The sequence below is a fragment of the Triticum urartu genome, chromosome 3A, assembly GCF_056163025.1.
Source record: "Triticum urartu cultivar PI428250 chromosome 3A, HENAU_Tu73, whole genome shotgun sequence".
Lineage (NCBI taxonomy): Eukaryota > Viridiplantae > Streptophyta > Magnoliopsida > Poales > Poaceae > Triticum > Triticum urartu.
Window position 1 is genome coordinate 641,385,301 of NC_141875.1, and position 25,568 is coordinate 641,410,868.

The 25,568-nt window shown below is 49.6% G+C and overlaps 1 long non-coding RNA gene across 1 annotated transcript; it reads left to right on the top strand.

Moving 5' to 3' along the window:
* Positions 1–11,634: 11,634 nt before the first annotated feature.
* On the top strand, positions 11,635–13,845 carry LOC147981031 (uncharacterized). The gene is made up of 2 exons (XR_015598803.1): positions 11,635–13,316; positions 13,568–13,845. It is a non-coding gene; the product is annotated as an uncharacterized LOC147981031 (long non-coding RNA).
* The last annotated feature ends 11,723 nt before the right edge of the window (positions 13,846–25,568 follow it).

The following is a 25,568-nucleotide window of genomic DNA, read 5'->3' on the forward strand; positions in this document are numbered from 1 at the left end:
AAGGGGCAAAATAGGAGCAAAAGTGCTTGTAAAGTAAATACGTTGGAGATGTATCAGTGCTTCGACGACAATAAATTTCCCCACCTTCGGCGCCAAGGAATTCTCAGTCCCTTGTGCCCCTAAGCAAGTCATGTATTTGAATCCATATGAGTGAAGTATGCAAACTAACAAATAAGGGCTTAGTAAATTTGTCATAAGCTGCAAGAGGCACACTCTTGCAAAACCCACGGGCCGCCGTCCATTGCCTACTCCCAATCTCTCAGGCATGCAAATTGGAGGACAGACATGTTACCCTCAATTGCCTTGATGTACACGTCATGAGTGAGATTCGAAGCCGACTCATATTCTAAAAAAACGCTCTCATGTTCTTAAAGAACTGATATCATATTCTTGGAGAGCTAGCATTGGCTAAACTCTGGATCCATATGGACTCGAGCCACCACCATCCATACCATTTCTTCCACCGACAGTTGAACCTCATATTCAAAGACGATGTCATCTAGATTCTCTTCACTTAGCCCTAGTCATGCCATCAGACCCTCCAAGTCATCCTTGTCATACCGGAAGACGGGCCATGTTCTCACGATACCATCTGGAACTGGAAACCTAGTCAGAACCGGCCTATTTGTCTGTTTGTGGATGGACTGAAATCGTTAATCCCAAAAACATGTCGTTATCAAACCAAGGCTTGGTAGTGGTGCAAAACCACCCTTTGATCGACCCCAGTTCTCTGGAGACGGGAGGAGGAAAGCTCAACGCTAGTATGAAGCAGACTAGGGAACACAAACCCTAACTAGAAGGAACTATAAGCTCAACTCTCTACGCACATGCATAGGTTCGTGTGTGCTTCTGGTGGGCTAATGGCCAACAAATCAATTAGCTAGTACCGCATCGCAGAGTCGAGACCTCCTCAGAAGTAACTAACCAGAGTTACCCTTGCAAGGGGCTCCTAGCGGATAAACGACACCACACTGCATGGTGCGCCTAGCCGCTGCCACATGTCAGACGCTGGGCGCACGCATAGGAGCACAAGTTTTCTCTTTCTGTACACACATTTTTGCGTTTCTTTGGGTTTTTCTAGGTTTTCTTGAAAAAGAATCTTTCTTTTGTTTTGCTCTCATAAAGTACATCTTGTGAAAAAGTATAGATGTGGAAAGCCATAGATGCGCTTCACAGTGAAGCCACAGATGTGCTTCCCGAAAAGTGAAAAAAGCAAAAAATGTGCTTCCGATTTTGTTTTTGTTTTTGGTTCTTTGGCTTTGGACATTTTTTACATTGTTTTGGTTTCTGATTTTTTATTTCAGATTTTTTCGAGAAAAAGTTTGTCCAAACCTATCAACCTGGGATCTAGTGAGATTCAACAATGAAACAATTTCTGGTTTTTGTTTTTGGTTCTTTGGCTTTCGACATTTTTTGGAACGAAGTTTAAAAGATAAAACATTTTGAAAATTGAATCTACGGAAAAAAAGCATGCAATGCATCACTTGTTACCGCTATAAAAGGCGGGAGTGCAAGGGATACCTCTTAATTGGTGATTTGAAACCTGCTCTATTCAATGCTTTGTAGTGCCGAGCTGGGAAAACGCCCATGCAGGGTGTAAGTGGGCGGACCCATGTCCGGTTTGCAGATTTTCAGCTAATTTTTGGCCCTTTTGTTTAAAAGAAAATATTATCATTAGTATAACGGGTAGCACGGAAAAGTTTTAGCAAATATGTTGTGAAATAAAATTATATATAAATAGTAAGTCCCAAATTTAAATGATGTTCAAGTATTTTAAAACATTCACAAAATTTTAAAATGTTTACAAATTTTATTTTATTTTTCTCAATTTTTAAAAAGGTTCATTAATTAATAAATATTTACAATTTTAAAACTATGTAGAAATTTTACTATTTCCACGAATTTTTAAAAATATGTGCACATTTTAAAATGCTCACAAATTGATAGAATTTTTTAAAGGACTTTTGAAACGAAAAAAATGAAACTAAACGGAATATGAAATGAAACCAACCGAAATAATACTGACACAAAATGGGGAAAACCGAAACAGACCGTTATATTTCCGCAAGACCCGAACGTGGAACGGGAAAAAGGAAATGGAGTATATCTAAGAAAGAAATGGGCCACGGAGTCGTGTGATTCCTTCTGAAGGCCAAGTAGTGGGCTGATACGCGATGCGTTGGCATAGCGTATAGGTGGTCAAACGGGCCGGGATAGCTGGGCCAACCCGGTAGCACGGCCGGGACGGCACGGCACATGCTAAATGGGCCAGGCCCGGCACTTGGCACGCCAAGGGCCATGCCTGGGCCTGAAGGCCGAGCACGCGGGCCGGCACGGCACGGCCCGATTTTTTTTTATTTTTTCATGTATCCTAATATGGCCCAACAGGTAAAAATAGGCTAAAAAATGCCCAGTGTGCAAAATAGGAGGCAGATTAGCGGGCCTAGCGTGCCGATGGGCTGGCCCGATTAGCATACGGGTCATGCCTGGGCTGCAGGCTGCAGCACGTGGACCGGCATGGCACGGCCCGTATAATAATCGTGCCTTCGCGGGCCGGGCCGTGCCAGGCACGATTAGGATGGGCCGTGCCGTGCCGGGCCGGGCCGGGCCGGCCCGTTTGGCCAGCTATAGCATAGCGTAGGCCGAGCTTTCTTCTCCACCCAATCGAGCAAATTTGACAATTTTGACCTCGGGACGAAATCAATTCACAGAATGAACTGCCCGTGAAACTATTTCACGGCACTGACCCTTTTGTGGCGCCCGCCACGCAGGCACCACACCCTATGGTGTAACGCCTAGCTTGGGGGCGTTGCACAGCCCGAGGACGGCCTTCTGCGTCACGCTCGATGGAGACTCAAGTCCGGCTGCGGCTGGCAGCCGGCTCCTTTTCTTTCCTTGCGCGGGTGTTACCCGCAGTCGGTGTTCGGGATGTCGCGCCGTGCTCTCGGCGCGGGGGAGGGCTTTCGGCGCGGACACCGGCTTCATGCCGCTCTGTGGCCGCGTCGATAAGCTGCTGGATGCGTCTGGTCATGTAGGGGAGCTCGTCAGGCCCCAGCCCATTCAACTCGTCTGCGGCCGCCTGGGCGGCGCGCAAGTTCTTGAGAGGCGTGGCATAGACTGAGCGGTCCGCTCCCAGCATGTCGGCGATAGCCGCGCCGTGCTTCTTGACGATGCCGACGCGGCTCGGCCCGTCGGGAGGCGGCGTGCCGAAGGCGGCGCGATCGACTTCGCGCTGGTGAGCCTCGGTGAGGCGTCTCATGGTGGCTAGCTTCTGGCCCTCCGCAATCAGGGTGAGGCGGCGCGCCTCCAATGTCTTGGCGTCCGTGTCAACCGGGATGGGGGCGGACAAGTCGTGCAACGCCGTCTGCGGGGCGTCGTGGGCGTTTTCACCAGAGGCCGCGCCATGGCTGATGACCAGTACCTCGGTGATGGCGCTGCCGCTGCTGTCGGCTTGAGGAGAGGGTCGTTGATGATTACCACGTTGGAGAGGAAGGCGTCAAGTGATGCCGTGTCGGAATCGACAAGCATCGGGTCGGTGGAGCCAACCGACTCCAAGTCCGCAGCCAGCTCGCAGGAGACGTGGAGTTGGTCGAGGAGACTGACGAGGCGGCTTTCGGGGCAGCCTGTTCCCGCGTCAGAAGCGGGCTCGTCAGAGATGCGAGCCTCGCCAAGAAGATCGGCAAGGCAGCTCGCCACGCATGCGTCAGCGACGCCTTGCAGCGCGCCAGGGCAAGCGCCATCGAGCGAGCCGGGCTGGCTACGCACGTTGGGGAGGAAGAGGGTTCCCGTCCAGAGCAGGTCTCCGGACGACGGTGCACCTGGCCCAACGGTGGGCGCCAAATGCCGGGTGGTTGGTGCGACATATGCCAACGGGTGGCTTATCATTGTGGGAGCCTATAAAACATCGCCGGTGTCTGGAAATGGGATAAGGCGAAGACATGCACGCCGGCGAATCTTACCCAGCTTCAGGGCTCTCCGTGGAGATAACACCCCTACTGCTACTCTGCGGGGTCTCCGCATGGTCACTAGATTGGCAAGTAGCTACAAGAGGCTCCTTGAGCTGTTTGGTGAAAGGATGAAGAGGGGTAAGGCTTGCCTGCTCCTCCTCTCACTGCGGTGTCTAAAAATATCCAGAGAGAGATCTCCCCTTGCATGGGTGCCCTGGGGGTTTATATAGGCCTACCCCCTAGAGTACAATGGTAATCCGGTGGGGCACGGGCCCCAGCCGTCTGTGTCTATGCTGGCCGGCTTCTCCACCGATCGATTGGCCCGCCGCCTGGTAGGCCCCGCCGGCTGTCGGCCCTCTGGTCGACAGGCCGGCCCCACCGCTTGGGAGTCTTGTCGGAGGCTGGTTACTGTTGCCTTGCCTCTGGTGACGAGGGCTTTGTCGTGGTAAGCATGGCTACAGTGCCGCCGCGAGGCGGCTCATCACTGTAGCCTTACCTTGTATCTCCTTAATGAGGCACCTCCTTCGAGGGAGAGAGCTGGCCGGCTATTGGGAGCCGGCCGCACCCCTGGCCGACTGCGGGAAGCCTGGCCGCCTTTGGGGTCTCCCTGACTGAGGGGCCCCGCCACCCACGAGTCGTACTGACCACTTGCCGTGGGTGACGTCACGATCAACGTGGCAACAGTGTCGCGCCGGACGGGTGATGGCCGCCCCGTACGACGCACTGTGGCCATGCGTGCCCCGGGATTCGGGGGTGGCAGGCTTCACTATAGCCACGCCCCGTCTTGTCGCCGTTATGTGGGTGCAGACTCTGAGGGCAAGATCTTAGCTGCCTGCTGAGGGGCCGGCTCCTGGGAGTCGGCCTTCTCATGGCCGGCTTCTTGAAGTCGGCCTTCTCATGGTCTTGTTTCTCAAGGATTTCAGGGTTGGGCCGCCTTTGCGCAGCCGGCTTGAGAGGTAGCTGACTGGGGGAAGGCGGCCCCACGTCTTGGATGCTTGGAGGCTCAATCGGCCTATAATTTTTCTGAAGTGCTAGGGGAAGCCGGCTAGGCTACCCGTGGTCATTTACTCCGACAGACGCACTTTACCCAGGTTCGGGGCTCTCCTAGGAGATAACACCCCTAGTCCTGCTCTGCGGGGTCTCCACATGATCACTATCTCAACAAGTGGCTACAAGTTGCTCCTTGAGCTGTTTGCTAGAGGAGGAAGAAGGGCAAGGCTAGCTCTACTCCTCTCTCTGTGTGTGTGTTATCTAAGAGGTTGAACCCTTTGCATGGGTGCCCTAGGGGGTTTATATAGGCCTACCCCCCAAGGGTACAATGGTAATTTGGCCGGGTGGTAGGACCCGGCTGTCAGTGTCTCTGATGGCCGGCTTCTCCACCGGCCGCTGGGGCCCGCCGCCTGGTGGGTCCCGCCGGTTGTCTCGTACTTGGCCGACAGGCCGCACCCGCCGCTTGCGGGTCTTGCCGGCTGCTTAGTACTGTGGTAGTGCCTCTGATGATGTGTGCTTTGTCGGGGAGAGCGTGGCTACAGTCCCACCGCGTGGTGGGCGTTCACTGTAGCCACTCCCCATCGCTTCTGGTTAATGGCGCACAAACTCTAAGTAAGGGTTGCCTGGTCAGGAGCCGGCATCCCCCCGAGCCGACTGGTCAGGGCTCGCCACCTTCTGGCTTCTCACGGATAGGTAGGGCCCGCCGCCTGCGGGCCGTACTGACAGTCCGCCGTGGGAGCATGGCCTTCTCTGCCATGGTTGATGTCATGGGCCGCGTGGCAACAGTGCTGCGCCGGGAGAGGGATATCCACCCAGTGTGCTGCACTGTGGCCACGCCCCGCCCTGGATTTGGGGGTGGCAAGTTGCACTGTAGCCACGCCCCGTCTCGTCATAATTATGTGGGTGCTAACTTTGAGGGAACGAGGGGCCGCCTACTAGGAGTCAGCCTCCCTGGAGGCCACCTGCTAGGAGTCGGACCACTTCATGGCCGTATTCTGGATTCCGCCACCTTCCGGCAGCTGGCCGCTTGGACCAGCCGGCCTCGAGAAGGCGGTCCTTTGTCTTTGATGCTTGAGGGGCGCATCCGGCCCTGATGTCTTGAAATACCATGAGGAGCTGATGAGGCTACCCGTGGTCATTTACTCCGACATCAGTCTAGTGGTCAAGTAGAGTTGAGCAATAGAGAGATTAAATTGATTTTGCAAAAGACTATTCATAGATCTAGAAAGAATTGGTCTAAGAAACTTGACGATGCATTATGGGCTTATAGAACTACTTATAAAAACCCTATGGGTATATGTCCGTATAAAATGGTTTATGGAATGGCTTGTCACTTACCTCGCAAACTAGAACATAAGGCATATTGGGCTATTAAAGAGCTCAAGTATGATTTCAAACTTGCCTGTGAGAAGAGGTTATTTGACATTAGCTCACTTGATGAATGGAGAACCCAAGCCTATGAGAAAGCCAAGTTGTTTAAAGAAAAAGTTAAAAGATGGCATGATAAAAGGATACAAAAGCGTGAGTTCAATGTAGGTGGTCATGTTTTGCTATACAACTCTCGTTTACGATTTTTTGCAGGAAAATTTATCTCTAAATGGGAAGGTCCTTGCATTATCGAGGAGGTCTATCGTTCCGGTGCCATAAAAATCAACAACGCCGAAGGCACAAATACGAAGGTAGTGAACGGTCAAAGAATCAAACATTATATCTCAGGTAATCCCATAAATGCTGAGACCAATATAATTGACATCATAACACCAGAGGAGTATATAAGGGACACTTTCGAGAACGTTTCAGACTCCGAAAAGGAATAGGTATGTGGTACGGTAAGTACACCAACTCCAAAACTGTTCTAATAGCATTTTTTTTCTCCGTTTTGGAATATTTAAAAAATAGGAAAATTAAAAGTAGTCCGAAAGAGACACGAGGAGACCACAAGGGTGGAGGGCGCGCCCTACCCCCTGGGCGCACCCCCTGCCTTGTGGCCACCTCGTGTGCCCTCCGGACTCCGTTTTCTTGCACAAGACTTCTTTTGGTCGGTAAAAATTCATTATATAATCTCCCGAAGGTTTTGACCACCGTACCACAACAAAATCCTCAGTTTTTGTTTCGAGCTGTTTTTCTAACAGATCTAGATCACCATGATGTCTCCAAGCACCCCCAAGGACAAATATTTCGAGAAGGTCATCAACCCTTACCTCACGGAGGTACTGCAACACCCTCAAACCATTGAGATGTGTGAGGGGGTGTTGGACATCCGCGATGTTGAGGGACCAAAGAAGACCGGAAGCGTGGAGATGAGACTCGAAGCAATGGAGCCACAAGTTTTTAAGTGCCAAGGGATGGTGGAACATGGACTCAACGCCAATCACATGATGATCGCGGAGTTCACCAACAATCACAAGCTGGATGCCAAGAACATTGGGGAGGCCATCTTTAAGCTTCACGAGAAAATCGAGCACCTCCAGGACCAGATCTATGACTTGCAAAACCAAAACTGTGAGTATGAATGTAGATTCAAGAGGATGAGTTTGGCTACATATTTGAGGATCCCGGAGACTCGCTCATCCTTCTATGATGGTGAGACTATGCCCTCGAAGATGGATGATAAGCCTACATCATCAACAACTCCATCATCACCACCTTCGAAGAAAGAGACATAAATACATGGGTATGGGCACTCCCCTTGGCAACTGCCAAGCTTGGGGGAGGTGCCCCGGTATCGTATCACCATCACACCTTTGTCGTTATTGTTTTTCTTAGTTCAATCCTTTTGGTTATATCTTGATCGAGTAGAATAAAGTTTTAGTATGATCAAGCTTTGAGTTTTGTTTTGATGTCTATCTATGTAATCGAGTCCGTGAGTTATATATAATAAAGAGTAGTTTTGAGTTGAGGGCTTTGCTTTATTGCTATGATCTTGAGGGAATAAAATAAGAGAAAGAACAAAAACAAATAAAAGGACCATATATTGATCTTATGGAGTGTAATGACTTCACATATAAAGATTATGATGAATAAAAGTTGTTGAGAGTTGACAAACATAGTTTTGGTCATTGTTGCAATTAATAGGAAGTAATAAAGAAAGAGAGGTTTTACATATAAATATACTATCTTGGACATATTTTCTGATTGTGAGCACTCATTAAAATATGACATTCTAAAATGTTGATGTTGGAAAAGGAAGACAACATAATGGATTATATTTTCTTATATCTGAATAGAAGGTATATTGTCATGGATCCTCCAACACGTTGAGCTTGCCTTTCCCTCTCATTCTAGCCAAATTCTTTACACCAAGTAGAGATACTACTTGTGCTTCCAAACATCCCTAAACCCAGTTTTGCCATGAGAGTCCACGATACCTACCTATGGATTGAGTAAGATCCTTCAAGTAAGTTGTCATCGGTGCAAGCAATAAAAATTGCTCTCTAACTATGTATGATCTATTAGTGTGAAGAAAATAAGCTTTATACGAACTTGTGATATGGAAGAAATAAAAGTGACGGACTGCATAATAAAGTTCTCTATCACAAGCAGCAATATAAAGTGATGTTCTTTTGCATTAAGATTTTGTGCATCCACCATAAAAGCGCATGACAACCTTTGCTTCCCTCTGCGAAGGGCCTATCTTTTATTTTTATTCTTACCTTCTACCCTCGTACAAGAGTCATGGTGATCTTCACCTTTCCTTTTTACCCTTTTTCCTTTGGCAAGCGCTATGTGTTGGAGAGATCCGGATATATATATCCACTCGGATGTAGGTTTTCATAAAGTATTATTGTTGACATTACCCTTGAGGTAGAAGGTTGGGAGGCGAAACTATAAGCCCCTATCTTTCTCTGTGTCCGATTGAAACTTTGTACCCATAAGTATCGCGTGAGTGTTAGCAATTGTGAAAGACTAAATGATAGTTGAGTATGTGGACTTGCTGAAAAGCTCTTATATTGACTCTTTCTGATGTTATGATAAATTGCAATTGCTTCAATGACCGAGATCATAGTTTGTTAGTTTTCAATGAAGTTTCTGATTCATACTTTACCTTGTGGATGAATTGTTACTTTAGCATAAGAAATTATATGACAATATATGTTGTTGTTCTAAAGATGATCATGATGCCCTCATGTCCATATTTTATTTTATCGACACCTCTATCTCTAAACATGTGGACATATTTTTTGATATCGGCTTTCGCTTGAGGACAAGCGAGGTCTAAGCTTGGGGGAGTTGATACGTCCATTTTGCATCATGCTTTTATATTGATATTTATTGCATTATGGGCTGTTATTACACATTATATCACAATACTTATGCCTATTCTCTCTTATTTTATAAGGTTTACATGAAGAGGGAGAATGGCTGTAGCTGGAATTCTGGAGTGGGAAAGGAGCAAATATTAGAGACCTATTCTGCACAACTCCAAAAGTCTTGAAACTTCACGGAAAATATTTTTGAAATATATAAAAACTATTGGGCAAAGAAAGCACCAGAGGGGGGCCACCTGCCATCCAAAAGGGTGGAGGGCGCGCCCTCCGTCCTTGTTGCCCCCCTAGCAGGCCCCCTATGCCCATCTTCTGCTATATGGTGTGTTTTGACATGGAAAAAATCAGAAGGAAGCTTTCGGGACGAAGCGCCGCCGTCTCTTGGCGGAACCTGGCAGAACCAATCTAGGGCTCCGGCGGAGCTGTTCTGCCGGGAAACATCCATCCGGGAGGGGGGAATCATTGCCATCGTCATCACCACCGATCCTCTCATCGAGAAGGGGGTCGATCTCGATCAACATCTTCACCAGCACCATCTCCTCTCAAACCCTAGTTCATCTCTTGTATCTGATCTTTGTCTCAAAACCTCAGATTGGTACCTATGGGTTTCTAGTAGTGTTGATTACTTCTTGTAGTTGATGCTAGTTGGTTTATTCGGTGGAAGATCATATGTTTAGATCCTTAATGATAATTAATACTCCTTTGATTATGAACATGAATATGCTTTGTGAGTAGTTATGTTTGTTCCTGAGGACATGGGAGAAGTCTTGTTATAAGTAATCATATGAATTTGGTATTCGTTTGATATTTTGATGAGATGTATGTTGTCTCTCCTCTAGTGATGTTATGTGAACGTCGACTACATGACCCTTCACCATGATTTGGGCCTAGGGATGGGAAGTAATAAGTAGATGATGGGTTGCTAGAGTGATAGAAGCTTAAACCTTAGTTTATGCGTTGCTTCGTAAGGGGCTGATTTGGATCCATGTGTTTCATGCTATGGTCAGGTTTACCTTAATTCTTCTTTTGTAGATGCAGATGCTTGCGAGAGGGGTTAATCATAAGTGGGAGGTTTGTCCAAGGAAGGGAAGAACCCAAGCACCGCTCCACCCACATATCAAATTATCAAAGTAACGAACGTGGATCATATGAGCATGATGAAACTAACTTGACAACAATTCCCATGTGTCCTCGGGAGCGCTTTGCTTTATATAAGAGTTTGTCCAAGCTTGTTCTTTGCTACAAAAAGGATTGGGCCACCTTGCTGCACCTTGTTTACTTTTGTCACTTGTTACATGTTATGAATTATCTTATCACAAAACTATCTGTTACTGATAATTATAGTGCTTGCAGAAAATACCTTGCTGAAAACCGCTTGTCATTTCTTTCTGCTCTTCATTGGGTTCGACACTCTTACTTATCGAAAAGACTACGATAGATCCCTTATACTTGTGGGTCATCATGAAGTATTAGCGACGTTTACTATTTAGGATGTCCAGATGCCAGCTTGGTTTCCCTTTTTTGTTTTATAGATGAGATTGGCTTCTTTTTTGGATGCATTCTGGTACTACATGATTGTTGAGTTGCTATTATCTGTTTTTCTTTTTTGTCAATTTTTTAGTGCTTCTAGAGAAACTGTATTACTGCACAGTTGCTGCCATTGTAAGAGATGTCATCCTTTTTAGGTGGTTAGGTGATATGGTCAGTTTATGTTATAGGGTGTGATGTGAAGCTCATGCTGGTTCATTACAAGAGATTATGTACCACTCATGTATTATTTTCTACAGGTACCCGACATTCTCTGATCCATATTCTAGCTGCTTCCGTTGCTACAACATTCTCAAGATTTATTGTAAAGTTTGTTGCTTATATAATTACTACTATTGGTCTATATGGTGTCGGCTGGACGGGTGCCACCTGAAAGATCTCATTGTTTGTAGCCAGGCAATACAAACATTCCATTACTACCAGGCATGTATTTCTTTGGTAAATTTCATTCTTTATTTGTTGCATTGTACCTTTCATAGTTTTGTTTCCAGTGGTCATGTACCTTTTTTTGGATCTCTGTTCTTACATTTATATTCTTTTCATCTCTGATTCTGATTTTTCATAGGGTTCATTGAGTATTGTTTCCTTTATGTTGGAACAATGGTCCAGCGCAGTGTTTACGAGGGGATGCTATGTGTTCTTAGCGTTATCTGTTAGTATTTTCTGTATATATTCTTATAGTTATGTTCTTTAGAATATCATCCGAATCATAACTGCAATAACCCAAACTATGAGAGCTAAAAAAATGTTGCTTGATGCAATTTTAGATTTATTTGACCAAATGACCAATAGGTGATCTTCCAGATTGAACATATAAACCTTCCTACCCTACCCGCCATTCTAGAGCAACTCCTTCGCGTGCTCGTTCTGGATCGAGCGATTTAGCTCGCTGGCACTTTTTTATGGTGTTGTCAAACATCCAGCCATTCATTTCTCTCGGCGTTATGATCTCAAGCTCTAGTCGACGAGAGGTGGGGCTGCTTTGCCCGCAGACCCAGCTTGCAATGTGCGTCTCGTATGTGTGTGGCATCTATCTTCGGTGAAAAAAGGTTTGACCGCGGTGGTAGTGGGCGACGTGGGGTGGGTCGAGCCTGGTGAATCCTGTCGACCACTCCACTCTCCTGGAGCCCCGTGTTCTTCCTTCCCTGCTCCCCATGCTTCCCCACAGAGCCGCCGCCTCCCCCTCTCCTCTCTCCATCGCGCCAGAGACGCTCCGCCTGGTGCCCTTCCCGTCCCCTTGAGGACTCCCCATCCCTGCCCCGCGCCAGAGTTCAGCGGTAGGGGAGTAGCGGATCGACGACGGCTAGGGTGAGAGATCGAGGAGGGAGCGACAATTGCACGGGAGAGGGGAGACGAGGGTGGGGCGGAGTTCGATGCGGGTCTTAGGCAGAGCGGGAGAGGTGACGCCGGCCGTCCATTGCCTCACCACCGGCTCGTGTGGCAGCCCTGGACAGTAGCAAGAAGGAACTGTCTTTCTTCCTCTTTCTTTCTTACTCGTGCCTCTTACCTTTTGCTGCCAAATCTGGCGCAGGATTCATGGTGGGTGTGGAGGAACAGGGCGAGGGTGGGGAGGACAGATGCGAGGAAGGAGGGCTCGGGTGATGCTGGAATGGAGGCGGCCATCACTGCCTACCGCTGCTTTCCAGTCGTCGTGCCCCATCCCCAATCTTGGCTGCACATCTTCAGCTTCACCATCTTTCTCCTCTATTTTTTTGCCCCTTGATTTACCTGGTTCATTTGGCTGCACATCTTCAGCTTCACCAGCAACTCGCAACTTAGAGATGCCGGGGCAACTTGCCGGTAATTTTGCTTTTTTGGCTAGACTAGACTCACTCTCATTACTGTTTAAGCAGGAAATTCTGCTGTCATACAAAATTATTCTAGCAAACTAAGATAATCAGTTGGTTTTGTGATATAACCAGCCAAGTTGTTCTCTTTGATATTCTTTGCATTGTATTAATAAATCATGTTTCTAGCAGAGTTCTCAATTTTTTTGGCTATTCTATTACTCCGTAAAGAAATATAAGAGTTGTAATAGCTAGAGATTCATTTTGTAGTTTGATCTCCTGTCCTATTATTTATGTTTGGGGATGTTCTTGTTTCTGTGCCAGTGCCTCTAATTTAACACTCTAAGAGCTCCCAAGCAAAAGAAGGAGCAACTACCCACTTGTCGCTTCCTAATGAAGAATGTCCTGGTTCCCTTATGCTTGTCCTCGTGGTTTGCTTCCTGCCTACTACTTTGGGACAGATATATGCATATTGGTCTGTCTCTAGGGTGTGCCCAGTTTTCTTAGCTTCTTGCTAATTCTTGCCCTGATGGATTCTTTTTTCCTTTGTGTTCCTTCTCCCTGATGCTTGCATGCTTTGCAGTTCTTTGTTTCTCCCTTCAATGCTTTTGCTACAAATTATGATTTCTTGCTCATGTTCTATTCTACTTCTACCTTATGTAGGTAAGGTTTTCTTGCCCGTCTTCTGTTTGACAAAATGTCTGTGAGCTGAAACGTTCTTTGTTGCTTCTTTCCCTTTCTGTCCAGGTTTCCTCACTTCCCTATTGTTCTCTGGCAAGGTAAGACATGTTATGATTGTTGTATTTAGTTCCTTCTTGATGCATACTCCATCAAGTTGTGAGAAGACTACTGTGTAAAACGTGCACACGTACAGAGCCTATTTCTAGCATATAAAGAGCAATGGCAAATGTTAACTATGTTTCATTAAGGCAGATAAGAGAGTAACTTAGTTTGGGTGAATTTATTGGTTATAAAAGGTTGATGGTCCTTTGCTTGGATCTTTAGGTTGAGTCGTGTTTCATTAACGCAGATAGGAGAGTAATTTACTGCAAAAAGTTGACGACCCATTGCTTGGATCTTTAGGTTGAGCCATTGCTTTTCTACTCTGCAAATTCAAGGATCTAGCTTCAACCAAAAAAAGACAGCAGGCTTGGTTAGCTTCAAGAAGAAAAAGATTTCAAATCAGTGTGGCTATAGAGAAATATTCCATGTTTGTTTACCTGATTTCCAATGCACTTTATGAAAGCCTGATGTAACTGTTTGTGGAAGTTGTTGTATAAACATGCTGAATATGATGTGTACGGCTAACTAATTTGTTTGCTTGTCATTGGAAATATTCACCTACTGTGTTGTGCCTTTGTCGGATGTGGGGTTCCGGCAAACCCTCAAGGTTCGAACTCTGGGGTGCGCGTGAAGTCTTTCCTTTCTACCGATCTACGCCCTAGCTCGCTAAGATCTCGCGGACGAACTCGACGAACTCGCAACACAGAAAGACACAAGATTTATACTGGTTTGGGCCACCGTTGTGGTGTAATATCCTACTCTAGTGTGGTGGTGGTGGATTACCTCTAGGGCTGATGATGAACAGTTACAGGGGAAGAACAGCCTCCTGAGGTTGAGGTGTTCTTGTGCTTGTGGACTTGTGTGTCTCCCTGGATCCGATGCCTCCTATTGTGGTGGCTAGTCCTATTTATAGAGGTCCTGATCCTCTTCCCAAATATTGAGCAGGAAGGGAGCCAACAACGGCGGGCAATTTGAAGGGGGGCAGCTAGTCCAAGCTATCCTGACAAAAGTGGTCTTCGCCTGCGCAAAGCTCTGGTAGTGACGCCGTCTTGGGCTCCACGATGACCTCCGTCTTGCCGTCCTCCTGGTCTTGGTCTCGTTGCACCAATATAGCAACCTTTGCCTGATGCCTTGGTACTTTTCGCCTGCGCTGGCCTCCTTAGCATCAAAGAGGAAATAAGGACGCTGCGCGCGCTGGCGCCCGCCTGGTGTTGTATGTCATGGCTCACGTCACGAGAGCATCGTGAGGTTCGCCCCGCCTTGATATCTCCGCTCCTCGTGAGCTTGTCTGGCTAGGCTACTCCAGAGGAGGTCTTGCGTCGTCCGCCTCGCGAGGCTTGGACCCTCGCGATGGTCTTGGATGCCTTGTTGATGAAGACGGGTCGTACGGCCTGCTTGCTTAGCCACGCCGTGGGCCGCAGGCAGGCAAGTCTGGGGACCCCCGTTCCTAGAACGCCGACAGTAGCCCTCGGGCCCAAGGTGCGCTTGGCTTCGCGGCGAAGCCAAGGGTCAAGTGCGGAGCACAGCGGGCCTCAAAAGCCCGCGGCCACGGTTGATGCGTGGCGGTTGATCCGACATGGGCGTCTCCGCTTCCCCACATTGCCTCGGCAACTGCATGACTTGAAAAGTCCCTACGGCATGCAAGGAAAACCATCATTACCTGCGATCATGGGAGACGTCGGTTGGCCATCTCTTGCTATAAATGGGGAGGGGGGCGGAGCCCCCGTCGGCCATCTCTTCCCCGCTTGCTTGCTTCTTCTTCCTTGCTCCACTGCTGACAACAATGGCGCCCATCATAAGGTTTTCTACCAAAGAGAAAGGAAAGGCTCCCCGTGATGATCCGGGGCCACTTCCGCCGAAGAAGAGGTCGATCCATCGCCGTGATGAAGCGGCGATGCAAGTGGTGTCGAGGACTTGGTGCGAGCGGCCTCCTCCGGGGTACCCGTTAGCCTTGTACGCCCGAGCCGAGGGCTCGGGGGGTGGGAGCGATGAGCAGCGCCGCCCACGCCGTGTCCGGGGTCGCCGCTCTACGGCGACGTGTGCTGTTGCCCCCGGGATCCACGCCGCGGACTCCTCGCGCGAGTTGGTGCTGTGGGCGCCGATGCCTCCAAACTCCTGGGTCCGCTTCCCGCGGTTCTTCTCCGACGTGATGCCACCGAGGGGGCCTCTCGAGCTCTGTTTGCAGCACGCCGACTGCAGCGCTCCGGCGACCGGAGCGGAGATCGAAGCGGTTCCCACCGGCAAGATCTTCATGACCCGCGGCTGGGGGGAGATCGCACGGGTCTGCCGTGCGAGGGGCGCCCTCGCGATCCACTTCGAGTATGACGGCGCTTCCACGCTCTTCTTCAAGGACTTCGACACCGAGGGCCGCCGCCTGGAGTGCTGCTCCGGAGAGGAGCGCCAAACTGACGCGCGCTCCGCTCGCGGCTACTCCAGCGGCAGCAGCCCTTGGGTGTCCAGCAGCTCCCCTGAGCCTTACGAGACTCCAGAGACGAGCGATGACAGCTACGTGCCCCCGAGCTCTCGCTGCGCAAGGAGCAGAGCTGCGGCGCCCGGCCGTCGCCGCCGCTGATCTGGATGGGGTTGGCGCCGGCTCCCCGTGGCCCACTGTTGATGATGACGTCCGCCATAGAAGGATGTAGATAGGATTCCCCTTAGTATCAGCTTTTGTTTCCTGCGAAGAATCAAGAATCACCCTGTGGGGGTATGTAAGGATCTGCAATGCCTTTTGTACTTATCTTCCTTGTTATGAAAACCTAGCGAATGCGTGTCCCGTTAAGGCTCGGTCCCCCCTTTCTTTCCTCACGATGGCTTGTTGTTCTACGCTGACGGGTCCCGGTCCCAAGGCGGCTACAGCCGTCACTAGTATGCCAGGTCGCGATGCCAGGGTCAAGGCCAGGAGGTGCGCGGCCCGAGGTCTAGTAAGAGCCCCTGAGGCGCAATGCTCAGGAGGTCCCCCTTAGCGCCCAAGCGGCCATGGTAAGGAAAGAAAGGAAGATGACTTGGCCGCAACGGGGTTGCGGCATGGTGTGAGTGACCATTAGGCCCAAATATTTAGCCGATTCGAGGGCGATACTTATCTTGCTGACTTCGCGGCGATTCCTGATGTTGCGCTAGGGCTGCGCGCCAACTTGTGCGACATAGCCAGGCCGGTCCGTACGAGTTTCCCTTCTCCCGAGCTCTCCTTAGTGCTCTACGTCCTCAGGTCCCGGCCCTCGAGCGAGCTCAGCCGCCGCTGGTATGCCAGGTCGCGATGCCGTTGTCGGTGTCAAAACCGGCGGATCTCGGATAGGGGGTCCCGAACTGTGTGTCTAGGCCGGATGGTAACAGGAGACAAGGGACACGAAGTTTTACCCAGGTTTGGGCCCTCTCGATGGAGGTAAAACCTATGTCCTGCTTGATTAATATTGATGATATGGGTAGTACAAGAGTAGATCTACCACGAGATCGAGGAGGCTAAACCCTAGAAGCTAGCCTATGGTATGATTGTTGATGTGTATGTTGTCCTACGGACTAAAACCCTCCGGTTTATATAGACACCGGATAGGGTTAGGGTTACATAGAGTCGGTTGCAATGGTAGGAGATCTTCATATCCGTATCGCCAAGCTTGCCTTCCACGCCAAGGAAAGTCCCTTCTGGACGCGGGACAGAGTCTTTGATCTTGTATCTTCATAGTACAGGAGTCCGGCTGAAGGTATAGTCCGGCTATCCGAACACCCCCTAATCCAGGACTCCCTCAGTAGCCCCCGAACCAGGCTTCAATGACGATGAGTCCGGCGCGCAGATTGTCTTCGGCATTGCAAGGCGGGTTCTCCTCCAAATTCCGTGTACCTGTTTGAATAAAGTCTGGTTTCTTGTAGATGTTGCGCTCCTTGGCTTCTACGCCCAATAATGGCCGCTTCCCACGTGTCAAACGGATATGAAAAGTCTGAGTGTTTTTACATTCACACCCCTAGCCGCGTAAATGAGCTGCCCTATTTAAGGGGACGAGGATTTAGATCCAATCCACACCTTCTCCCCTCCGCGAGTGTTCATCAGAGCGCATCCGACAAAGGTCCATTCCACCATGGCCAGCTGTCGCAACTCCTCCCCTCTCCCTTCCAGCCCTAAGCCTGGATATTGGGAGAGATGTTCCACCCCGCATAGCAAGCTAGTGACGCTCCAGACCAAGGGATTTCTCCCCCCGACCTATATGGTCCCGGTTCGAGCCGGTCTTGCCGTCTACAACGGCGGAGAGCAAGCAGAGAATGCCCCTAATCCCTCCAAAGGAGAGCGGGTGTGCCTTGTCCCTTACTTAATAAGGGGTCTCGGATTTCCAATCCACCCATTTCTCCGGGGGCTGCTAGAGTTCTACGGCCTCCAGCTACATCATCTCACGCCTGCCTCAATATTGCATATCGCGGGTTTTGTGGCCCTCTGCGAGCTGTTCTTGGGTGTTGAAGCTCATTTCAGACTGTGGAAGGAGCTATTTTGCCTCGTGCCCCGTTCCATGAAGGGGTCAATGTATCAAGTGGGCGGAGCCGAAGTGTGGCGCATCGCCGGGACCGGATATCTATCCGGAACCCCAAAGAAGGCATCCGAAGACTGGCCCTCGGAATGGTTCTATATAGAAGACGTCCCGCTGCCGGATCCTGTCCGGATCGGCCTCCCTGAATTCAACAGTGCTCCCTTAAAGAAGCACCTAAGCTGGTGCCCATGGAGCCCTCATAGGGAAAGTGACAGGGACATCATTTACCTGATGGGCCGAATAAGATTGTTAGCCCATTCCGGACTAACCATGATCGGGGTTATGGCCGAATGCATTATGCGGGGGGTTCAGCCGCTTCAGTATAGAAGCCACCCCATGTGGGACTTCAACGGGGAGGACGACGCCACCCGCTACGGTCGTAAGGGGCCGGACTCAGCTGCCGCTCTACTAAAGATCTTGTCCACTTTGTATAAGGGAGAAGAGGAGGAATTTCTCCGCATCAACCCTCAGGGTGGATTCTCCATGCACAATCCCCCGAGCTGGGTAAGCGGCCTTATTTACTTGTCCATCCATTTTGTATTCCCATTGTTAAATATTCAGTCTGACGACTTTAATGCAGGAACTGTGCCGGGCTATTAAGAAAATAAGCAGCCCTCCTCCACAACCCGAGGACCCAGGACGGTCCCTCGACCCGGCCTCTCAAGAGGATCCGGACATATCTGTGGAGCTGATTGATGGAGTGTTCCATCAATTGAGCGAGGACAATGCCTTGGTGGCCATTACGGCCGATTACCCATGGCTAATCCTGACGCCCCAGGTACCTGAGATCGAAGTCCCAGTACCCTGAATAGGTGTCCTCCCACTCCTGTTTAGTTTCCTGATTGCAACCGAACTTTGCAGGGGAGGTTTTTAAGGCGGAAGGCCGAACCTGCGGCGACAAGCCAACGAGGGGCCGTAGGGCCCCGTGGGCCGAAAAGAAGTGCAGTCCGGACCGAGGCGTCAGCGCAAAGGTATGGCGCGCCCCCTTATCCCAGGTGTTATACCTTCGAGGCACATTGGCACTCGTGCTCTCTTCAAGACAAAGAGACCTCGCCGGACTATACCCGGAGAGGCTGCCAATCGCGCCTCCACCAGCCAGGCTCCAAAGCCTGGTCCGGAGGCGGAGGCGAACGTGAGGCGCGCGCCAGACGCTCCTCCGACGGAGGATGTGGACGGGTTGTCTGCCACCAACTCTGAGGTGGAGAGTGCCATGAACCACAGGCGTCGCTGGACAATTCTTCGCGACGCTTGTTTCTCCCAAGGGGCATTAGATGCCTTCAACTCGGGAGATGCGCACCTCCGTGCCGCGCAAAATGGTCTAGCCAGAGCCACGGAGCAATATGTGAAAGACATACGGGTAAGAAATTTTTGGTAATTATATATATAGCAGTAGCCCCCGAGACTTGAAACAGTTAGAATAACTGATTTAAGGATCATTTGATATGCAGGTTCTTACAGAAAAGAATTCCCTACTGTCCAAGGAGCTGGAAGAGTGCAAAGCCCAACTGGAGGCCGCACTAGCCGCGGCAGGGGAGCCTAAGGAGACCCCCTCTGGTAATATACACTTTGAAAGATAAGTATTTTGTGAAGCACGGCTTTGATGCGAATCTGACAAATGAAATTGCAGATGGCGCGGATTGAATCCGGAAAGGCAACACCTCCTACGCCAGCTAAAGGCTGGTGAGAGGGTGCTGCTAAAGGTGATGGGGGAGAAGAACAATCTCCAAGATGCCAACACCAAGCTGGGAGTCAAGCTGAAAGACGTTCGTGCCTAGCTGTCAGACTCCGTGAAGGAGAATCAGCGGCTTCGGCGCGGCATATTTAGTAAGTGCTTGAACGAACCTTTTGAAAGAAAGTTCGACGGGGAAGTCGACTAATAGAGCAATGTCTGTAGGTGTGCTAACAGGTCGTCCTGCAGAGGAGATGCCCGGTTCTACGGGTGACCTTCTTCCTGAGCTCTCGCAACTGCTCGATCGAGTTCGGCAGGCGATGCGAGGCGTCGCCCAGACCCTGTGGCCATCCGTCTCCATGCCCGAAGGTTTTGGAGAGCTTGCGGAGAAGCTAAAGGGAGCACGGCGGCGCTTCCGATTGTGGAAGATATCAGCCTGCCGTCAAGGCGCTAGGGAGGCCTGGGCCATGGTGAAGATGCGGTACGCAAAGGCTGACCCCAACCACATGGCCGAGGTCGGTCCTGTAGGGCCCGATGGGAAGGAGATCCCTGTAAGCTTAGTATACGGCCAAGTAGAGTTGGCCGCAAAGTATTCCCAGCAGGACTGTAAATTAGACAGCATGTTAGATGGTATTGAAGAGGAATACAACCAGTCAAAATGACTATGTAATTTAATTGACATTTATAATGCCTTCTAGCCGGATTGTAGATCATTTGTCATGGCCGACCTTTTCGCTTCAGTGTAACGCCCCGAGACCGATGTGCCAGGTGTCGTCCGGTGATTCGCTGTTGTTGCCTTCTCATTTCTTGTGTGTCATGCATTGCATATCATGTCATCATGTGCATTTCATTTGCATACATGTTCGTCTCATGCATCCGAGCATTTTCCCCATTGTCCTTTTGCATTCCGGCGCCCCGTTCTCCTCCGGTGGTCATTTCTACCTTTCTTTCGTGTGTGTGGATTAAACATTTTCGGATTGGACCGAGACTTGCCAAGCGGCCTTGGTTTACTACCGGTAGACCGCCTGTCAAGTTTTGTACCATTTGGACTTCGTTTGACACTCCAACGGTTAACCGAGGGACCGAAAAGGCCTCGTGTGTGTTGCAGCCCAACACCCTTCCAATTTGGCCCAAAATCCACCTAAACCTCCTCCATCATCTTGGTCGTTCGATCACGATCGCGTGGCCTAAAACCGCACCTCATTTGGACTCTCCTAGCTCCCTCTACCTATAAATATGTGCTCCCCTCCCGAAATTCACGGATGAACCCTAGATCTCTCCTCTCTGCGCCGCCGGACAAAAATCAGCTGGCCGGACAATGTCCGCCGCCGCCGCCACCTCACCCGGACCTATCACGAGCCGCCACTCAGCCGCTGCTCCGCCCGCATCCACTCATGGCGCGCCATGTGGCGCCGCCTCTCTCTCCTCTCGCGCGCGCCGCCGAGGCCTGCCGCGGCCCGCGCCTGGCCCTCCTCCGCGCCGACCGGGCCCGAGCGCCCGAGCCCCGCGCCATCAGCCTCCGCTGGCTCCGCGCCGCCCGCCGTGGCACCCTGCCACCGCCGACCGCCGCGCCGGCGCGCCTCCCCGTCTTCTCATCGCCGGCCGCGCCCCGCCCGCGCCGTTCCGGCCAACGCCGCCGCCATGCGCCGCCACGACTCCTTGCCACCGGCCGCCTCGTTCAACGTGCACCGCCACCTCGTTCGCTGGCGTCCTCTGCCGCTGCCTCGCCGGCGTCGTCCTCCGGCGAGCCCGCGTCTCCTTCTTCGTCACCGGCCACCTCTCCGCCGTCTTCTCCGGCGAACTCCGGCGAGATCTCGTCAGGATGGACGAGATCCACCCATCCTCCCAATCAAACGGCCGGATCCATCCCGCACCATGCCGTCCCGCCTCTCCTCATCCCGCGTTGACTTTTCGCGGAGGTATAATTTCATCAAGTCTCCGAGTTTCCCACGTTTCATATGCCCATATTCATCATGTCGTAACTCCGCATTGTAACTCCGATTTGAGCATATAGCATATCAAAATGTTCGTCTCAGAGAGCACATCATTCCATTCCATTGCATCATTTTCATTTGAGCTCATCTTGATGCCCGAAATGCTGTTAGAAGAGTGCTACTTGAGATAATTATCAGATCTGCTGCTCCATTTAGATATTTGTCATTTTTGCCATGATTATTGTGTGCATGATATGCCCATGAGTTCTACATGTGTTTTGTTATATGTTTTGCCATCTATCCGGAGGTGAAACCCCTGTATTTTTGTGATGTGTGTGGTGACTAGCACAAGCTTGCAAAGTGAGGCACTTGGTAATGCTGATTTCAGGGACTTAGCAATTCCACTAAGTCTTTGACCTGTTTATCTCATATGGTCATATGTTCATGTTGTTTCCTAGTGATCCGTGCCTCTTTTGAGGATGATCAGTAAGTATGTTTTGTTAATCTTGTAGTGCTCTATCCATCCATGTCTTTGTTTGCAATTATGGAGCACCCTAGCTTGAGTCAATCGAGCTGTACTTTTGTCATTTCGTGAATCTGGGCAGATTGTCTACTTGTTAGCGATTTTGCCGAGGATGTTGTAGTTGATCCGTGCATGCTATGTTATTGTTCTTGCCATGTCTAGCTTGCATTTTGTGTATTCTTGATGGGTGTATGCTTAGATTATCATGACTTGCTCCGTAGTGAGTGCATCGAGCTCGTAAACATGCCTACTTGATATCTGTTTTCAGCATGCTCCAGTTTTCACTAAGTCTGGAAACTAATTACTTTTTGCCATGTTCACATGCTTGCAAATGTGTTTTCTGATCCCTTTTGGCTCAAGGTCACTAAGGGACTTTTGTTAAGCTTTTTGAGTAGCTCCATGCCATGTTTTACTTTGCCATGTTCAGGTCCTGTAGCATATAGTTTTGTGGCTCCGAAGAGTGCTATCTGATCTGAAATTCCAGACAAGTGTTAATTTCACTAAGTCTGAAATCTGTTTACCATATGCATTTTTGCCATGCTTGTTTGAACCTGTTAATTGATGAATTGGCCGTAGATCAGTGCTAGTATTTTGTTAAGCATCATGAATGGATCCCTGCAATGTATTCTATTGTCATGTTTGGGTGCTATAGCATGTTCATCTTGTTGCATTTAGATGGCTACTTGCTATAAATCGCAGACCGGTGCCATATTTGAATCGCTTGCCATTTCCAAACCGTAACTCCGATTCCGGTGTTCTTTATATCGTTTTCAAGCGATTTCATCTCATCTTTCCAGTGGCACACTTGGATTTCCAAGTTGAGGCCAGGTTCTTTCATTCCCTTGCAAATCATGCATAAGCATCGCATACCGCATCCCGCATATCATACCATGTTCATGTGTTGGTTGTTCACTATGTTGTGTGCTTATTTCCGGTGTTGCTTCTTCGGGTTGATTCCGGTAACATTGTTTTTTGAGGACCCGTTCGTCTACGTCCGTTTGTCTTCTTCATGGACTCGTTCTTCTTCCTTGCGGGATCTCAGGCAAGATGATCATACCCTCGAAATCACTACTATCTTTGCTTGCTTAGTTGCTCGCTCTTTTGCTATGCCTATGCTGCGATACCTACCACTTGCTTATCATGCCTCCCATATTGTTAAACCAAGCCTCTAACCCACCTTGTCCTAGCAAACCGTTGATTGGCTATGTTACCGCTTTGCTCAGCCCCTCTTATAGCGTTGTTAGTTGCAGGTGAAGATTGAAGTTTGTTCCTCGTTGGAACATGGAGATGTTGTTCCTTGTTGGAACATGTTTACTTGTTGGGATATCACAATATATCTTATCTAATTAATGCATCTATATACTTGGTTAAGGGTGGAAGGCTCGACCTTATGCCTGGTGTTTTGTTCCACTCTTGCCGCCCTAGTTTCCGTCATATCGGTGTTATGTTCCCGGATTTTGCGTTCCTCACGCGGTTGCGTTATAATGGGAACCCCTTGACAATTCGCTTTGAATAAAACTCCTCTAGCAAGGCCCAACCTTGTTTATCATTCGCCACCTAGCCTTTTTCCCTTGGGAGTCGCGCATCCCGAGGGTCATCTTATTTTAACCCCCCCGGGCCAGTGCTTGTCTAAGTGTTGGTCCGAACTGAGTAGACTGCGGGGCCACCTCGGGGAAACTTGAGGGCTAGTTTTACTCGTAGGATGTCTCATCCGGTGTTGCCCTGAGAACGAGATATGTGCAGCTCCCATCAGGATGTCGGCGCATTGGGCGGCTTTGCTGGACTTGTTTTACCATTGTCGAGGATGTCTTGTAGAACCGGGATACCGAGTCTGATCGGAATGTCTCGGGAGGAGGTCTATTCCTTCGTTGACCATGAGAGCTTGTCATGGGCTAAGTTGGGACACCCCTACAGGGATTTGAACTTTTGAAAGCCGTGCCCGCGGTTATAGGCAGATGGGAATTTGTTAACGTCCGGTTGTAGAAAACCTGAAGTTGACCTTAATTAAAATGCATCAACCGCGTGTGTTACCGTGATGGTCTCTTTCCGGCGGAGTCCGGGAAGTGAACACGGTGTTGGAGTTATGTTTGACGTAGGTTGCTCTAGGATCACTTCTTGATCATAGATTTTCGACCGTGCTTTGCCTTCTCTTCTCGCTCTCATTTGCGTATGTTAGCCACCATATATGCTAGTCGCTTGCTGCAGCTCCACCTCATACTTCTACATTTCCCATAAGCTTAAATAGTCTTGATCGCGAGGGTGCGAGATTGCTGAGTCCCCGTGACTCACAGATACTTCCAAAACCAGCTTGCAGGTGCCGTTGAACCGTGCAGATGACGCAATCAAGCTCAGGAGGAGCTCGTTGAAGATCTTGTTCTTTATGTTGTTCCGTTTTCCAGTTGTTCAGTAGTGGAGCCCAGTCGGGACGATCTGGGATCTGTGTAGCATTTGGGGTAGTCTTCTTTTATTTTGGTTCCGTAGTCTGACCTTGATTGTATCCGGTTGATGTAATGCTTTATTCATGTAATAATGTGAAGTGGCAATTGTAAGCCAACTATGTATCTCTTTCCCTTATGTATTACATGGGTTGTTTGAAGATTACCTCACTTGCGACATTTCTTTCAATGCGGTTATGCCTCTAAGTCGTGCTTCGACACGTGGGAGATATAGCCGCATCGAGGGCGTTACATTCAGCCTTGGGACCTGACGGTCCGGAGTGTGTCCGAATTCCCATGCGGTTATATAGGAACCGGGGAATGCATGGAGACCAGGCGTAGGGGTCATTAGGGCGTGAACAGACAAGTGCCCGACTAGGTATGTTATATTACATGGTTAGTAAGAAACATCTTCCAGGGAGAATAGTTCCGTTAGGGGTTCCTTTCTCTGGGAGGCATGCCCTAAGGTGCATGTCCATGCTGCGAAAAGAAACGCAGGAAAAACATCTGGGGGCGTATAGATAAAAATAAAAGAAGATCATCTTTAGTTCACCGACCGAATATTCCCTTAAGAACGCTAGCTTTCGGCTTCACCCAGTCTGAGGTACACGTCCGGCTGACCCGGCAGTAACAATCGCAGAGGTGCTCCCTTTACCACCTAGCCGAACAATCGGGAACGTAGGGGTAAGCACAGGAGCCAGGCAACCCAGCTTGGCCAAAACATAAGTCATATCGATGCATATAATGGTGAATAAAAGGTACATGCGGAAGTGTGACACATGTGTTGGGCATGAAGCCCGTTGAATAAGCTTCTGTTTAAAGAAGCCCCCAGGTTTAATGAGCGCGGATAGCGCGTCACTTTATGAGCCTTTAGAGGCTATAAGAGAGAGAGAGAGAGAGAGAGAGAGAAGAGAAATGTAAGACAGAAAATATAAAAAATGGACAGAGGAAGGAGACGAACACAGAGTCCGGCGCTAGGCATAGAATCTTCGGAGACGGGCTGCGTTCCATGGGTTTGGCTTGAGTCGGTTATCCGATGCATCCCACAGGCGGTACACTCCACCAGTCAGGACTTGGTCAATTATGAAGGGACCTTCCCACTTGGGCTTGAGTTTGTCCTTTTTCTTGTCCGGTAGTCGTAGAACTAATTCGCCAACGTTGTAATTTTTGGCCCGTACT